Raw genomic sequence first — 6,445 nt, forward strand, 5'->3', positions numbered from 1 at the left:
TTAGATGCCATCAAACCTTCTCTGATGGAATTCTCCAAAATTCAGCTGGAGATTGATTTATTGAATAAATCAGAAGATCATGACGCGAGGGATAATTTTGAAGGTACATATTTTAATTTAATTGCATTAGGACAGGAAATATTATCAAAATTTAAGAAGATTGAAAATGTCCCGATTACATCTGTGAATTTACCACCAATATCAATACCAATTTTTTCAGGAGATAATCATAAATGGTTGACTTTTAAAAACTCGTTCATTGCCCTAATTCATGATAACAGTAAATTAAATCATGTTCAGAAATTTCATTACCTTATTAGTTATGTGTCCGGAGACGCACTTGATTTGATTAGTTCTCTAGAAATAACCGGGGATAATTATAGTTCAGCCTGGACGATGCTTATTTCAAGATACGAAAATGTCAGACTTATTGCAAATAGACATTTGAATTTCTTATTTAATGTTACACCGTTAAAACGACAGAATCATCATGAATTGCGAAATTTCATTGATCAAGCAAACATTCATTTGAGAGCTTTACATAATTTAAAGCTTCCAACAGAACATTGGGACACATTAATTATACATATTCTAACCTCAAAGTTAGATAATCACACACGTAGCCTGTGGGAATCCATGGAGTGCGATAAAGTTTATCCTACGTTCGAGCAGTTTAGCAATTTTATTTCACAAAGGTCACAGATCCTGGAAACTATCCAAGGTGATAATGGTGGAATGCAACAGAAAGAGGAACCAGTTGCAACAAAACCAAAGTTTTTTAATTTTAAGGAAAGGAATTCTACGAACAAGGTTACGTTAGCGTCAAGCAACGTTAATTGTATGCTGTGTAATGACAGCCATTTCATTTATTCTTGTAAAATATTTGTTAACAAAGCACCAGCGGCACGAAGAAAGTTCGTTTCAGAGAGCAATTTATGTTATAACTGCCTAAAACCGGGGCACCCTTCAAAGGTGTGCAGGTGGAAGGAAAAATGCAGTGTTTGTGATCGAAAACATCACACTCTGTTACATATCAATACTGATAATGTACAAGCGGGTACTTCAACTGGCAAGGGTCAGTCGGAGGCACCAGTGAATTTAGCGTGTCATAGCGACATGAACGGGCGAGAAATTTTACTATCTACCGTAATAGTAAAAATAGAAGACGCGTACGGTGGAACACACAAAATACGCGCACTTTTGGATTCAGGTTCAATGTCTAATTTTATTACAAAGGATACTTGTAAGAGATTAAATTTGCATTGTACAAAATTGAACATACCTGTTTCAGGTTTGCATAATAATTTAATTCATGTAAAGGAAACAGTTGACATTAAATTTAAATCATTATTTTCTCAATACGAGGATGAAATATCTTGTTTGGTATTAGATGAGATTTCTTGCAATCTTCCACAGACCGTGATTAACCCAAAAATGTTAAACATTCCAGACGGTGTCCGGTTAGCTGATCCGCAGTTTTACCAGCCAGCTTCTATTGATATGCTGATCGGAGCAGAGGTTTTCTGGCAGGTGCTTCGTACGGATCAGATACAGTTAGGAAAAGGTAAACCTACATTGCATCGAACGGAGCTAGGCTGGATAATATCAGGAGCTGTACAGAGTCGTCATAATACGAGGCCAGTTAAAGTTTGTCATATTTCATTAAATTCTTTGCAGAACCAAATAGAAAGGTTTTGGAAGGTTGAAGAAACCGAAAATAGTAAGCATCACTCTCTGGAAGATAGTGAATGTGAAAGGATTTTCGAAGGCACGCATAAACGCGATGCAAACGGTAGATTTGTAGTCAACTTACCGTTTAAATCTAACCTATCTCAATTAGGAGATTCATTTAGTATTGCTAAAGGTAGATTAGCGTCAATGGGAAGGAAATTCTTAAGACAACCTAGTTTAAAGGAACAATACTCGGAATTTATTGATGAGTATCTTGCGTTAGGTAACATGACTGAATGTGAACCTCCAAAACGCGATGAAATTACTTATTATTTACCACATCACGCTGTATTTAAAGAAGCAAGCACAACTACTAAAATTCGTGTTGTTTTTGACGGGTCGGCTAAACCCGCTCGAGGGATTTCTTTGAATCGCGCTCTAATGATTGGGCCCACCATTCAAAATGATATATTTTGTCACTTGGTATTTTTCAGAAAACATCAATATGCAGTCACCGCAGATATTGCAAAGATGTACCGCCAAATTAATATCAACCCGGAACACAGAAATTACCAACGTATATTATGGAAAAGGGATGCGGAGGATTGTTTGAAACATTATACGCTAAACACGGTGACATATGGTTTGGCTCCTTCGCCTTATTTAGCAATACGTTGTCTGCACCAGCTAGGTAATGACGTTTCATTTAGTCATCCATTAGCTAGTAAATCCCTTAAGGAAAATTTTTATGTAGATGATTTTCTTTCTGGTAGTGATTCCATTGATACTTGTCACGTGCTTAAATCCCAAATCATTAATGCGCTTGCTACAGCAGGCATGGAGATTAGAAAATGGAGGTCTAATGCACCCTCAATTAATGATTCTAAAGATAATTTGGAATTATTGCCAAATGAATCCAATGAAGCTAAGATTCTAGGATTAATATGGGACACCAAACTTGATGAGTTTACTTATCAGGTAGAAAACATAGACTCAAAGTTAGAAGTAACAAAACGTCAAGTTTTATCATTAATTTCAAAAGTTTTTGACCCTTTAGGACTGGTAGGCCCAGTAATCATTGTCGGTAAGATAATTATGCAAAGGTTGTGGAAGCTAAAAACATCCTGGGATGACAAGCTACCCAATGACCTTTTATTGGCCTGGCAGACTTACACGCTGAGTCTCAGTAAAGCAAATCATATTCGGGTACCGAGGAAAATTTTCTGCTTCAATAAAAAATCTTTTAGCTTACACGGTTTTTGCGATGCATCTCAAGTAGCATATGGCGCTTGTCTGTATTTAAGATCTACCGATGAACACGGCATTCACCAATCACAGTTAATATGCGCTAAATCTCGTGTAGCCCCACTAAAAATTTTATCGTTACCACGTCTTGAGTTATGTGGAGCACAATTATTAGTTAAATTAATGAAGCGGGTGACGGCAGCTCTCCAAATAACTGTTGACACCACTTTGTGGTGTGATTCGTCAATAACATTGGCTTGGATTGCAGGAGAACCGTACCGTTGGACTACTTTTGTTGCTAACCGCGTATCAGAAATACAACGTGAAGGTGATGGCGCTATATGGCGTCACATTTGTTCAACTGAAAACCCAGCTGACATAATTTCCAGAGGAATAACATCCCAGCAGTTGAAATCATCTTCATTATGGTGGTCAGGACCACCATGGTTCACGTCCGACGAGGATAAGTGGCCACGTTCTACATTTGATACTCCCACGGAGTTGCCAGAAACGGCGAGGATAGTTTTGGTTACTAGTAGTCCTGTTGATTGGGAAATATTTAATAATTATTCTTCATTAAGACGACTGAGGCGCGTAGTTGCTTATATGTTACGTTTCATACATAACTGTTCTAAACGAAAACCGATGCGGGTCGACGAGCTTTCTGTAATCGAACTGGAACATGCCATGCATGTATTGATTTTGAACGCTCAGCGATTCGCATTTCGTGATGAAATAGCTTCTTTGAGTAATGGAAGATTTGTATCTAGGCAGAGCAAGGTAAAGGCACTAAATCCTTTTATGCAGGATGGGTTATTGTGTGTTGGAGGTCGACTATCACAATCTGATATTACCTCGGTCTCTCAAAAACATCCAATTTTGTTACCACAAAATCATAAGTTGACTGACTTAATAATAACCCATCTGCATTATGAGAATTTGCATTTAGGATGTAATGCTCTGCTCGCATTACTGCGTTTACGGTTTTGGCCAATATTTGGTAAAAACGCAGTAAAGCGAGCACTGCATAAATGTATTGTATGTTTCCGAGTCCGTCCGCGCGAGTGTCGCCAGCTCATGGGTGACCTTCCTGCTGACCGATTCCGAATCCAAAGACCATTTTATGTAACCGGCATAGATTATGCAGGTCCAATTTTAATTAAGTCTGGTTTAACCAGAAATGCCAAGAGTGTAAAATCTTACATATGTTTATTTATTTGTTTTTCAACGAAGGCAATTCACCTAGAATTAGTGACTAATTTAACTTCAATGGCATTTATGAATGCATTGAAAAGATTTATAGCTAGGAGGGGTAAACCCTCACGACTCTTTAGTGATAATGGAACTAACTTTACAGGTAGTTATAGGGAACTTACTGAACTATTTGATTTTTTGAAGGCATCTGATAAGGAAATCCATAATTTTTTAGCCCAGCAGAATATTAGCTGGAGTTTTTTGCCTCCCCGCTCACCGCATCACGGTGGACTTTGGGAAAGTGCAGTTAAAATGACTAAGTTACATTTAAAAAAAGCAATGCGGTCAACTGTTTTGACATACGAAGGCATGAATACCATACTAATACAGATTGAGGCTTGTTTAAATTCCCGTCCTCTGACTCCATTATCATCAGATCCAAATGATTTAAACGCACTCACTCCTTCACACTTCCTTATTGGCGACAACCTGTTAGCATTGCCTGAGCTTGATATCCATCATCTGCCTACAAACAGGCTTAATATTTACCAAAGGATGTCTACCGTTGTTCAATCTTTTTGGCACAGATGGAGCCGGGAATACCTAGCAGAATTGCAGAACCGAGTCAAATGGCAAGAAGGACGTCAACGCAGTTTACAGCCTGGTGACATGGTCATCATCAAAGACAACCAACTACCTCCGCAGTACTGGAGGATGGCGCGAGTGACGGAGATCCACCCTGGTCAAGACGGACGCGTCCGCGTCGTCTCCTTGAGGACGGCCAGAGGTGTCACCAAAAGAGCCGTGACACAGCTCTGTCTACTTCCTATGGAGGATCCTTCCTCCAACCTGGATTAAGAACCAATTACAACACTAAAAGTGATGTTATGTGTGAATCAAAATGCCGTCAGGCTCAACAGTGCCAAGTGATAAGATATTTTCTCATAAGTGGGTGCAGCGCACCAGAAGTTTCTACGTTATTAGACTTTTATTTTTTAATGTCAAGTCTGACATAGGGTTATATACTTTGTTATAAGTTTTTTGTTATTATTTTGATATCCATGTATTGAATATTGTTTATTTTTGTATGTGAACCTGTTGGGTAAATTCTGAGTACCAATGTTGCAATCTCTTCCTACATTATTTTATGAAAAACGACTATTCCTTAATACTCGTTTTGGGGCGGGAATATGTTAAGATTTCAGGTACTGAAATATTAATATTGGTGCTTGTCACCCTATGGGTGTGGCAACATTTATTTTTGTGTTAGCGATTGCCGGGGCAATTTCGTATTGCCACGGATTTTAATCGTTCTTCTCTTGTTACCATCCGTCTTGGGCGGGTCGTTTTGGCAAAACGGCGGAGCTGCCAGGTTTTCACTTACATGTGGGTTATAAAACCGCGGAGAGAGATAGCAATATTGGGCTCACCTTACATGAGCTGCCCTACGGGTCTTTTTTATTGTTAAATAAAGACCAATATTCGAGAGCTGGAGTTATTATTGAAGAGTTACTCCAGTCATACTTCCTTGGAATCTGGTGACTCACCACGCCGGATTGCTCTGTCAGGAGAGTGAAGTTAAGATCCTGAACAGATACACAAACTGAAACAGCTCCGAGGGCTTCAAAGAAGAGAGTGGAAAGTTACCTCGAGAGAGTTTCTTCTTGGAGAAAGAGTAACCAAGTTGAATTTATTGTTTCAAACACCCAATCATGTTTGACTACGTCTAAAATGCATCCAAATGAAATGAAAAATGCTTGGTGTGAAGTGACCAGTTTAGGCACGGAGGCTGAATCGAAGCCAGAGTCAAGTTAGCCTCTCAGAAGCTGGGAGTACTGTACAGGGCAAGCAGATACTTTAACAGTACACAACTGCTGACCTTATACAAGTCGCAAGTGCGAACCACTGTTGAATTTGTCAGCTACCTCCGGTGTGGAGCCCCGAAATATCTGGAAAAAAATCCTTGACTCTGTGCAGAAACGTGCGGTCCGGGCGTTTGATAGATTCTACTATGTTAACAAACGGATTTTAATCTTTAGAGAACAGGCGTCAAATATATGCTTTACATATAATATATATCTATGGAGCACAGGCGTCAAGGTATTCTGTCCTTAGATTACCGGTATTGCAATTGAAATAGCATCGTTGATTGATTTCAACAGCTCAGCTGTGCCGGCCTCTGTGTTCCTTTCCTCCTACAACATGGGTATCTTCAAGACCCATCTTCCCTCCTTCCTCTCCTCAAAAAGACCCCCAAAGATGACATAGGCCCTGAGGGAAAATCATTTTCTTTGGTGAAAACAGCAATTAGAACTCAAAACATTTTTAGGGCTTG

Source organism: Hesperophylax consimilis, chromosome 14 (assembly GCF_061612785.1).
Source record: "Hesperophylax consimilis isolate HC1 chromosome 14, BYU_Hcon_1.0, whole genome shotgun sequence".
Taxonomy (NCBI): domain Eukaryota; kingdom Metazoa; phylum Arthropoda; class Insecta; order Trichoptera; family Limnephilidae; genus Hesperophylax; species Hesperophylax consimilis.